We start from the raw sequence: 13509 nt of genomic DNA on the forward strand, positions 1-13509 counted from the left end.
ATTTTTTTCTTATAAATACCATAACAACTGTGTGGTCTTCTACAGAGGCGGAACTAAACTTGCATGTTAAGAGTTATAGAAAAAAAATGGCTTGTATGGTTCGGCTATGCTTGCTTTCCTTTTTGCTCATCTCTGCGGTCATGTGTTCTGCTATGAACTTACCTAAAGGTAACATAAGCTTGTTCTTCTTCTTTTTTCCTTCATATAAATAAACAGTAAGATAACTTCTTAGAAAGAACTTTTAGCATTTCTTTGTTGAATAGATTGGTTTTATGTATTTTTTTGGTAACGGTGATTTTGCACCGATGGAAATTATACTTTTCAATCTTGATCGTTAATTCTATTTATATCTAATGATTTTGTTTTTTTAGACATTTGAGTCATAAGATGATAAAAATTTAGTGTAACACTTCTTATTTTTATAAGGATATAAGAATAATTTGCTCCATTTTTTTTTTGGTTATGTTTGATGATATTTATTGGTAGTAATAAGGCTTTATCTGTATTGCTGAGATTCATGTAGGCAGTTCTGTTGTTTAATCCAATTTTTATTTGACAAAAAACAAGTTTGTGCTTTCTTGTTGAGGGATTTTGTTGTGAGGGGTTGAAACTCTAGGGTGTTTGTGCTAAGGAAATGGAATAATAAAATTAGATAGAATGCATGTGTATAGTGATTTGTTGAAAATTGAAATCACTGGATTATAATTCTAAAATATTAAGAAAAGGAAAAAGAGAATCAAGGTTAGTTTTTACATTTTACTCTGTTCTATTATGCATCGATCTACATAACTTTGGCTCATAGTTTGAACAAATTAGAAGCTAATATTGAGAGGTGGAATGATTTTAAACAGGGAACCAGAATGGCCTATACGAAATAGATGATTATGGAAAAACAGGTCCTAATCCGAAACATGATCCCCACCACCCTCATCCACCTACAGGTGAATTTTTATTTTATCTTTATTATATTTATATTTATATTTAAATCCCATGATTTTAGTATTTATACATTCTAAACATATTCCAAATCCCATAATTGTTTTAGTATATTATAGTCTTTCACTTAAAATGCCTTTATTTTTATTTACCAAAAAAAAAAATGCCTTTATTTATTATTAAGGTATTTATATAGGAAAAAATATTTCTGCAACTGCAGATAAGTTATCTGCGTTTACTCCCAAAACGACGTCGTTTTGGAATTGAAAGATTAAAAAATTATAATTATAAAGACTATAATAACCCTGGAATAAATTAAAATTACAAAACACTATGATTTTCGCCCCAAAAAAAGCGAACCCATTTATATATATTATATCTAAAGGCGCTCTTTGAACATTATTCTTTTTCCTCTATTTATTGTTTTTGTTATATTTTTTTTAAACAAACAAATTGTAACATATGATTTAGAACAAATTGAATAAGGTAATAGAAGAGTGGTCTAATTTGAGTGTTCCTTTTGCAGAGTTCCCGAAGATGCTTATCGAGGATGACTATAAAGACCCAGGGGCTAACCCCAAGCATGGTCATCCAGGCCATCCTCCCCCTGTGAAGAGTGAAGACCCTGTCTAAGAAATGTCACAAATTATATTGAGTTCAATCTCATATTATCAGTGTATTATAGGCGAAACTGTGAGCAATGGTTGATGATGATGACATTAAATAATCATCAGCTTAATAAAATGTCATATGTTTAGGGAAAAACTTCCAAGTTTCAATGGCAAAAATATCTTATCTTATCTTATCATATTTCATCTTCCTATACTTTTCAATGGTTAATTAATGTTTAAAATATAACCCTATTTAAAAATTAGGTTATATGCCTTTTAAAAAAGCTTGACCCATAAATTTATAGGTCGATTTATATTTATTTAAAATTATATCATATGATTTTAAATAACATATTTAATTACTATGTGAACAAGTATGTATTTATTTAAAATTATATTATCTAATTTTAAATAATTTAATTAATTATTATATGATCTAAGGGCCCAATAGACAAACATGGAAACTTATTATGATTTATAAACTTAAATAAATAAATAGAGAATGTCAAAAAAATTATTCTTTAAAAGATGAAGGATCTTTTGACTCAAATGTAAGATTAAGAAGTCTTATTCTTTATTTCTATTGTTAATTTTTGTTCATCCAATGACTGCAATTTATTTAAAATTAATAATTAATCAATTGGTATAGCTTGATAAACTATAATAATTAGGTGGACAAAAATCGATGATTGAGATAGTAAATAAGACTTCTTAAACTTACGTTGAGTTAAAAGAATTTTTAAAAATAAAAGAAAATAGGTCAAACTAAAAATTTGGTCTAATAGAGAGATTTAATATAAAACCATTAATTCAACCTTCACTTACAAATTTAAGTTTTTGGGTGAGATAGTACTTTACATGATCATTGATCATTGGACCACGACTTCAATTCTCAATGCCTCTACTTTCTAGTGGAAATAAGTCAACATATTGTAAAATTAAAAAAATAGACATGTATAATATTCATGTTTCAAGTCCAAAAAATCTGTGCATAAAATAATTTTATATTATATCTCTCTAACTTGATATATCATACATACGGAGGTAAAGGTCACCTAATTTACAAGCACCCTGCATCCAGTGGCAAAGCTACGTTGGTGCTAATAAGTACCTTGGCACGAGCTAATTTAACCACGTTTCAAGCGTAGCTATATATATAACCATAGCTATTTTGGCACTGGCTAAAATATTTTGCTGATTCGGAATATTGAACAGTTGTGTTGATATCTGAAAAAATATATATTTTCAATTAATTTATTACGATTAACATAAACAAAATATCACACTCTTTGGTAAATATTCATTACAAACACTATTAGAAATTAATCAAATTAAAATTTCTTATGCAGAAAATTAATCAAACACTATCAGAATTCACCGGTACTGCTTTTACATGGATTTATTCTAACAGAGACTTTTGCATGGGTTTATTAATTTCATCGAGAAATTGTTTAAATTGTTCTCTTTAATTTCATATATAACATGATACTCTTTCATGTGACAATTACATCAGAATCCACTTCAGCAAACTATACCCGGTGTATTGAACCTACAGCCATTTATTAATATGGATAATTTTTTTTTTCATTTTAACTTTTTTTATTTTTATTTTTCTCTATATCCCTTCAAATTTTCCCATTTAATAAATGGATGTATCCAGTTCGATATACTCGCAGTATTAAACATATTTTCCACTTGATGACCCAATTAGATAATTGATATTGAAATCCGTGATTTGATTAAAAATAATAATAATTAAAAGGGGTTTACATTTGTCATTTAGCATGACACAACAAACTTTTCTACATACACAATATTTTGTGGGGCCCATACTTTTTGAAGAAAAAGAAAAAAAGAAATTATTACACGCAAAACGAATCTCTATGACATTACACAATCACTTTTACTACAACATAACTCTTATAAAACCCTAATTAAAAACTTTCAATTGAGGCCGACAAGTAAGATGATTAAATATTTTCTTTCGTGATCAGTTGGTTGGACCCAGCTGTACAAGTGGAAGATCCAAATTAAATCCGAGGAAAATTCTTATTGTATCCAAAATAAGAAAAAATTATTATTTTACGTCGTTAAATATGTATCATTTTAATAATGCAAGTTTTTATTTTATTTTTTAATTAAATTGTTAATATTATCAATGATATATGGGGTAGATCTTTTTAGGGACAATGACCAAAATGCCACACTGTTCATTAAAAATTACCTGAATGCCGCAGTTGGAATTTTTTTCTTCAAAATATCATCACTACAAGAAAATTTATTTTTTGTGATGATAAAAATCATCATTAAAAGTTGAAAAAATCGTCACTACGGTATTTTTGTGACGATATTTCACTTCGTTAACATTCGTCACTAATATTCAAGCCACTGTTGTTTAAGTGACGATTTTTTAAGATGACACTGAAAAAGACATTTATTGTGACAAAAAATGATGTGACAAATATATGTGAGAATTAATGACGAAAATAAATCATCACAAGTATTTACAATATTAGTGATGATTTAGTCATCACAAATGTTTATAATGACAAATAAATTGTTACTATTATATTCCAATAATAGCTATTAAGTTTTTTCTCACTATTATAAATTTTTTATGGTAAGTTATAATTTTTTTATTTAAAAAATTGAAATTGTGACAATTTTAATCATTAATAATGCTTCTATTGTAATATTAATGTAATAACAAATATTTTTGAATTTAATTTAAATAAAAATCAATTAATGTGTTCAAAAGATAAAGTAAATTTTATCATCAAAGTTGAATTTTGGATCAGCTTCCTTAAAGATAAGGATATTTCCAATATTATTCCACAATTTCCATCCTCCTTGTAAAATATCGACAATATGGTACATAATCAATAATAAATAAAATTGGCATTTGTGGCCTTTAAAATAATAAATAAATACATGAAAGATGATTCAGAAAAAACAAATACAAAATTAATGAGAAATACAAATCATGTGGCAATCCTGATTGCATGGTCTTCTAAAGTTTTTTTATATTAATCATCTTCATGGGAGACTGCAAACGATGCATTTCGAGCTTGTGGTCTTTGATTAAATGATGTCTTGCATAATTTATGTACTATTAATTTAAATTCTCAAATAATGAATAAGCATAACCTTAACACCTTAGACTGAGAAGAAAAACGAACCTATTTTGAACAGGATGGGTACCCTAAATCCTGGCACGCTCATACTTAGTCATAAATTTGAAAGTCTTTTCGAGGCCGCGCTACTGATTGTTCAACTTTCCTTTCCTCAGTGTCTAAGAGGTTTTCCCTCTCCATTTATTTCTTCATTTTTGTTGTTATCCAAATCCTCCTATGTGCCTTCCTGCTATTCATTCAATGCTAAGTTCCATAACCAAAAAACAAGTACAAAAAAAAAAAATATGTACTCAATCTTAGGCTCTGGTGGCTCCTCTTCATACCTGCACCAGCTTCAAAACTTATATGATTATTGTCATGAGGGTTTCAATTATACAAATTGTAATTGAAAGAAAAAGAGAGAAAATACCATGTCGACGTCATCAAAGTTGTCTTCGGCCATAGTTGACATACTTGAATCCAAATCAAAATCCAAAGCAATTAAAAGTAATAACCTTTATCTAAAAATCAAGCTAAAGCACCATATATAAATACAAAATCGTAACTTTTGGTTAAAAGAAAAATAGATCTCTTTAGTGAAAGAGATCCATAAATAGATCTGTGAAAAAAATTAAAACTTTAGAATTTGGGATATAAGAGGGTTAATATGATGGAGAAAGACATTTTGATGGCACATCGTTCAAGGTATGAGACAAATACTGCAAACATGATGAACTTTCAAAATTCTAAAAATTAGGAATGAGAGGTAGAAGCCGGATTTTTTGGGTTGTTATAAAAACAGTTTTTCTTTACAGGTTAAAAAAACAATATTAAAACCTTAAAATTTGGGATATAGGAAGGTTAGTGGGTAGCTTTTTTTTTTGGTGATTTGGTTAGTGGGCAGTTTTTTGCACTCAAATTTAAAATAGCCTAAAGATATAGACATTTCGATTCAACATTATTTTGGTGGTTTGGTAAGTGGGCAGTTTTTTTTGTTGGTTTGATTTGCTATTTTATGAAACAAGTTTTGTTAAAACTACAATTTTTTTTAAGAAAAAAAATTACACATTATTTTATTGCATTGTTAATTTATACATGCTTTGATATATTTATCCTCACTAATATATTAATATTAAATATTTGTGACAAAATATTATAAACACAAATGCTTCAAATCATTAATGACTAATACTTCGTCATTAATATTAAAAAATAAGTGACAACTTTTGTAATTATCAATAATATAATAGAATATTAATGACGAAGTTAATTTTTTGTCCCTAATACTTTTTTATAATAGTAGTGACAAGTTTTTCACCATTATCAGTGTATTGATATTAGATATTTGTGATAAATAATTTTAGACATAAATGCTTCAAATCATTAATGATGAATTATTTGTCACTAATAATAAAAAATAATTGATAAGTTTTGTTATTGTCAATATTATGATATAATATTAATGAGAAGTTAAAATTTTGTTACTATTACTTTTTTTACGTCTTTAAAATTTTATGTTAGTGACGATCTTATTGTATGAAAATAGTTTTTTAATTAATTTTATATCAGTGACAAATTATTTGTGATAGATATATATATTTGACACTATTAATGAAATTATAGTGACAATTAATCATTTTGTCACAACTAAAAAAAATAATAGTGCCAAAATAAAATTTAGTCACAAATAATATATTATTAGTGATAAATTGTATATTTGTCACTGAATTTTTGTCACAAATAGTCATATTTCTTGTAGTGCATGTCACCTAACTCGTTACAACACTTGGCGGGTTAGGTGTGCACACATGACAATTGGTTCATAGCCACGTAAGCTGCTGTGTAGGCAACGAAATTACATGGCAGATAGCTTTTGCCACGTGGCCTAACACACTAGGCAGCATGGCGTCTTAGGTGACACATGTTACACACGTGTTGCGTGGCCGAACACAAAAGTATTACAATAGGAGGAAATATTTTGGTCATATTTCACCGGTTGTGACACGTGTGTTACATGCGTTGCATGGCTATATGGTTGCCACATAACATGCTAGGTTGTTCAGTGATTTTGGCCACCTAAGACGCCATGTTGCCTAGCGTGTTAGGCCATGTGGCAGACTGTGATAGAAGTTGTCTGCCATGTAATCTCGTTGCACTGCGCAGCGGCTTACGTGGCCATGAACCTGCTGCTACGTGTGCACTCCTAACTTGCCAGATGTTGTAGCTGTTATTTAGAAGATAGTTGGTGATATTAAATCACTAAGAGGTTTGAACCCATGTATAGAACAGAAGAGATTAGTGATCAGAACTATCAAACACAGTGCAATAAAGGAAATTAGAACAGACTTACAGGATGTCAGACAATGAGACAGAATGAGCAATGTATGCAGAATAGTATAGGAATAAATGCGAGCCCACAGAATGTGTCTCCTTAAAACAATTTGCCCCCTCATTGATGCCAAAGGTTGATGGACACTTGTCTCCCAGTATATAACAAATTTCGTCTGAAGAGTGATGGCACTACCACTCAACAGCCCAAACGAACATAACAATATGCCAGAGGAAAGTACAACGGAAAACAGAAAGGAGGATGCAAACCGGATGAAGGAAAAAATCTGGTAGAATAATAGTGTAGAAAAATTGGATAAATTCCTGAAGGGGTCAGGGTATATTTATAGATACTGACCGATCACGATCAACCGCCGCTGGCAGCGAACCACCGTGACTGACGACCGTGAACGGGTACGAACGGTGACTAGGGGTGTGCATGGGTCAGGTTTTTGTGTCGACCCGACCCAACTTGATTTTTATAGATCAGGTATTTTGACCTAACCCGCTTTAAATTGATCCAAGTCAGGTCTGACTTGGTTTAAATTTTTGTGAACTAGTTCAAAACTGGGTTTGATCTAACCTGACTTGATTTCTAAAGTGGGTCTGTCTTAGTTTCAAAATCAAGTCAAATCCGATCTGACCCATTTTTTACTTGGTTTCAAAATCTATTTTTAATTTGATTTTTTTTATAGTTATTGATTTAATTTTAAACTCATGTAATTTATTTATTTATCTATATGCTCTTTACAAATGTTGTATTGCATATTGGTCTTGTCACATTTAACTCAATCAACTTTGACGAGTTTTCCATATCATGAATTTAGATTTGAATAAGTTCTTATTCTGCTTTCAATCCTTTGCAGATCTGTGGGTTGATTTTCTTCTCAAGGAAATAGAAGAGAGAGAAGAGGGAGTTAGTAGGAAGTACAAGTAAATGGATGGATGATTTACATGACAAAAGTATAAATACTAATTCTGCTTCTCCACCACTTTCAAATCAGATGTTTAGCCCTCTAACAGCAACAATTAATCCACCCACTAATCAGAACAGTCCTCTTCCTCGTGGATATTTAAAGCATTCTGAACAAGTTGGTTATGAGTTTTTAACAATTCCTTTTTCACCATCAGATAGCAAAACTACCAGTTTAAAACTTCTTCCCATATATTAATATACATTTTTTTTTGTAAATTAATCAAAGGTATAAATCGTTGTTAGATAATAGATTATAGTCATCAATTAATTCTTTCACATTAATGAGTGTATTTTATTCACACTAGTATAACAATTTTTTTTCATTGCCTTGGTCATCTCGTGTGGATATCATTATTACATAATTTGAAACTTTAGAATATTATCGTGATGTTTATGTCATATAATATCCACTCATCTCGTGTGTTGTGTGTGTATACATAAAATATAGTATTTTCCAAAAATAAAATACAGTTTAAACAGGAACTGGGATTGTGACTTTTTCTTCTTCTTTTTTTCACATAATGGGTATGAGTCAAGTTTTGGGTCAATGGGTCAATTATTAAAATAAGTCAGGTCTAAAACTAACCCAAATAAAAGGTGGATCAATATTTAAATCTAGTACAAAAAATAGGTATTTATGGGTCAGGTCAAGGTTAGATCAAGGGCAGGGCAAGTGAACCAATTTTTTTGCACACCCGTACCGGTGATCGGTTGGGTGAACAGGTACAACCGGTGACCGGTTAACGAAAGGTAAGAACCAGTTCGGTTCAAAACATTCAAAAATCTGGCGGAAAGAAACGTCTGGGGTTGAAGAATCTGGAGAGAAGCAACAGATAGGGACAGGGGTATTTTGAAAAAAAAATTAAAAAATTATTTAATAAAAAATTATTTTTATTTCACACACACGTACGAACTGATCCGAGCCGAGCCGGACGACAGCAGCGGCGCACATGTGGTGGACCAAAGGCCACCTAGCTCCTCTCCCCTCCACAAAATGTATAGTGCCCAAGGGACAATTTAGGAGTGTGATGTGAGAGCTTATAAACTCTCTCACCTCCTACTAGTTGTCCAATGTGTGATTTCTTAAAATCCACACACCCTTCAACTTTCCTTTTCTCTTTTCTTTTTTAACTCACTTCTTATTCATAACAAATAGATTGTCTATACAAATTCCAACACTAGCGAGTTAGGTGATGTGGCATTTTTCAAAAAAACTTTTTCCAACCGTGGCATTTAGATAATTTTTAGTGAACAGTGTGGCATTTTGGTCGTTGTCCAATCTTTTGTTATTGATGTCAAATAAAAAATTGATATCTCATTTGAGAACTGTTAGATAAAAAAAAATCAATAATGTCACATCTTATAAATGAGAGTCGTTAAATAAGATAAGATTAATGATTCTCAGATAAAGTTATTAAATTTTTTATTTGATACCAGTGTTAAATATAATACATTTTCACTAAATTAATATAAGTAGAAAATCTATTCACCCCAAATGAATCTCTCCCTATTTGAAATGCACATACTTAATTAAGTACGTGCAAGAATGCGCCTTACGTGGGTCGGTGTTCCCGTTGACCTGACATGAATGTCCTGTGAATTGTGATGTGGCTTGTTTGGCTGTTCTTGAACCAACTCAATTCATTTGCAAGCACTATATAATATTTGTCAAAACGGAAAAAAAAATGAACGAAAATAGTCACAAATTAAAGGTAATGGTAGTATAATAATATTATTTTTTGTCATATTTGATAAATGATGTACTAACTACTCATTATAAAGAAAAACACTAAAAATATTTTCCCAACTTGGTAATATGTATTCAAAAACACAAGCCCATCACATACATCAATTGACATGTGTTAAAAATTTGTAGTCGAGTCTTGGGTATGTGTTAAAAATTTGATAGGAATAATTTTATTGCCGTTGTAGTCCTTCACAATTCGACCAGATTAGTTAAATAATCCATAAAAATGGAGAATATATATATATATATATATATATATATATATATATATATATATATATATATATATATTTTTTTTAAAAGTAAACCCCCTCCTCTTCAATAGTTCTTATATATACACGTGTCTCGTAGGAGACTTTTGGTATTGTGTCTCTCTCGTCTATAAATACTTCCTTGGAATACCTTCCCCGAGTGATTCATTATCATTGCCATCCCTAATTGACCTAATTGGAGAGAGAGAGAGAGAGAGAGAGAGAGAGAGAGAGAGAGATGGCATTTGGTGCTCGTAGTGGCTTTTCCTTCTCCTTCTTCATTTTGCTAACTTTCTTGATACTATGCTCTGCTACTGCTAGGAACCCTATTTTCTTTCCAAGTGAGTTTCCCTTTCATTTCACCTTATTTTCTACCTCTTTTTCCCTTTATGAGTTAGAGGCTAGGACAAAGTGCCAAAATTATATTAATGAAAAATCATATATGCTTCAAGATCCGTTTCAATTATTTTGAAGATTACATTAAAAGGATCTGAAAGAAAGAATCCAAAAGAGCACAAAGTTCCCTTGATATGCCTAGCCTTTTTCTTTTTTTAATATTTTTTGTTTCGTTCTCTCTTTCCACCTAAACAATCTTTTGGACTCTCGTTTGGCGGATAGGATATGATAATGATAGGATATGATATGAGACTGTTAAGGGTAGGATATGATATGAGACTGATAAGCCTATATCAAGTCCTGTGTTTGTTTGATAAGCACTAGCAATCTGATAAGATTATGTAGAAGGAGAAAGGAAAAAGAAAAAAGAAAATATAATGCAATGCAATAAATACAAATATATTGAGTAACATGAGAATATATTGGATAGCGTGGGGATATATTGGGTATTCAATATTGATATCTTATCCGGTTGAATCCTAACTCAGCTCCCCCCATAGGATAAGAAATCATGTATTGGATAGGATAAAATGAGACATTAGGATAAACTAATCATATCATATTGACCCACCAAACAAGAGATAAAAATAAGATATGATAAGTTATTATATCCTATCTTCTTTATCATGTGCTCCCCACTACAATAATTTTTAGAATCTAAATGTTTTGGATATGATTGATTTGGAAGAGAAGGTTTTCTGAATTGCACGGTATGAAATTTTGGTATGTGTAAAAAACAAAAGTTTCCAAAAAAGAAAGATGAAGAAAAATAAATTTCTTAAGGTTTACGTTTGTTATTAATTATAATCACGTTTGAATATGAAATCAGAAGATAGGTTTCGATTTGGAGTTCAAGGCTGTCTCGAAAGCTGGACTGGCTTCGTGTTGCTACAATGCATGAATCTCTCTCATTAATTTCCAAGTTATTATAAATTAACAAGTGACAAAATATATTTTAATATTGTGTGGATTTCATTACTTTTAATTAATTAAATTTTAACATATTATCGTCTTTTTAACGACAATGACATCTTGGTTAATTAGTATATTGATTACCGAGAAATGATAAACATCGATCATTGTGATTATGCATCGATCTCCATATCTATTTTTAATTTCATTTATAATATTATTTTACGTGGGATCATAAACTTGTATTATATAAACAGATAATGATGAAGCTTCGAGCATGGTGAGGAGATCATTGAAGATAATAAACCTTGAAGACTATGGTGAAACAACTGCAAATCGTGGGCATGATCCTTCATGGAAGAGGTCAACTGGGGGAGGTAATGCAGGGAGAAAAGGCTGAGATCATTAGAAAATATGCAATCGATCATATATCTATTTCAATGCATTCAATTAATGTAATATTTAACCTTCAAATTATGCGCGCGCATATATATATATATATATATATATATATATATATATATATATATATATATATAGAGAGAGAGAAGGGTAGGATCCTTTGACACCGGTGTCAAATTTGAAGTTTGACACCTCATCTGAGAGCCGTTAGATCAAAAAAGATCAATGGTGTCACATGCCCACAAATCAGAATCGTTGATCTTTTTTGATCTAACAGCTCTCAGATGAGGTGTCAAACTTCAAATTTAACACCGGTGTCAAAGGATCCTGCCTCATATATGTATATAAGGTTCGTTTTTCTGCAGTTACTCCAGATAACTTATCTACCGTAAGTCCAATACAATGTCGTTTTTGGGTAAAAATCATGGTATTTTTGTAATCTTAATTTATTTTAAGATTATTATAGTCTTTATAATTATAATTTTTTAATCTTTCAATTTCAAAACGACGTCGTTTTGAAAGTAAATACAGATAACATAACTTATCTGCAGTAATTTCAGAAATATTTTTCTTGATATATATATATATATATATATATATATATATATATATATATATATATTTGAGAGGGAGAGTAAAATTATGCAGGAAATGAGAAGAAAAAGAAAACTTTATTAATGTCACGTGCTGCGTGTCTTATTGGATTGAAAGAAACTAGGGACGGTCATGGTACAATACAAATTAAAAGGAGTTATATATATAAGAATAATTAAATTGTTTACTAGTATCCAAACACGTCTTTGTCAGGATGTCATGTGTATAGACAACTAGCTAGCCGACATTATATCACGGATTGACGGTCTTATCTTATATATGAGTAGTAATTATATTTAACAGCAACAAAAAAATTTGCATGAAATGAGCTACCAGGCTAGCATCGAAACTACGTATTTTCAAATTCTTATAATAATTAAGATTGAAATGGAAAATAATAAATACTTCTTTATCATGAAAATGGCTAAAGTAGTTGGATTAAAAAAAAAATCCCAAATAATTCTTTGGTTTTCACTTTTCAGTCATTCACGAACATTGGTGGAGCCACTTGAGAGGTAGGTGGTTCCTTGGCACCGCTTAATTTTTTAAAACACCGCCTAATTTTTTAAAATGGTATAAATTAATTTTTTCTAAAACTTTTGATACATGTTTGACATTAGTTGAATTTTTAAAAGTAATACAACATTGACACTACCTGATTCTATCTTTTGATTGACTTTTTTCTCTGGCTCCGCCATTGTTCACGGATGCCGACATGATGATACCTTGGGACGGATGTAAAGCTAAACAAATTGCTTCTGCTCCAAGAACAGAGGACTGTGTTGGTTGTAAGAGGTGTGAATCCGCTTGTCCGACCGATTTCTTAAGTGTTCGAGTTTATTTATGGCATGAAACAACGCGAAGCATGGGTCTAGCTTATTGATACGTGTCAAAAAACACCACAAAAAAATAACTAATTTTGTCTTAAATTCAACTAAAATGTTTCAGTACCTTTTTTATAAAAAAAATTTGTTTGAAATGTAATTTAGAGCTGAACAAGACCACACGAGGGGTGAAATTCTCTCTACCACCAAGTTTTTAATACAGTTACGTCAAAATCACTGATTAAGTTATAACAACCTTGTACCAATTGATCCACGTTCTTGGTGATTAGGGGTGCGCATAGTTCAATTCGATTCAATTTTCTTTGTTGATTCGAACTAAATTGAAAAAAATAATCCAATTCTGATAACTGAATTGATTTATTAGTTCAGTTCGGAACTAGTTCATAATTAGTCCAGTT

The sequence above is a fragment of the Gastrolobium bilobum genome, unplaced genomic scaffold (assembly GCF_033153095.1).
Source record: "Gastrolobium bilobum isolate Gb01-03AN ecotype WA unplaced genomic scaffold, APGP_CSIRO_Gbil_v1 utg29767, whole genome shotgun sequence".
NCBI lineage: Eukaryota > Viridiplantae > Streptophyta > Magnoliopsida > Fabales > Fabaceae > Gastrolobium > Gastrolobium bilobum.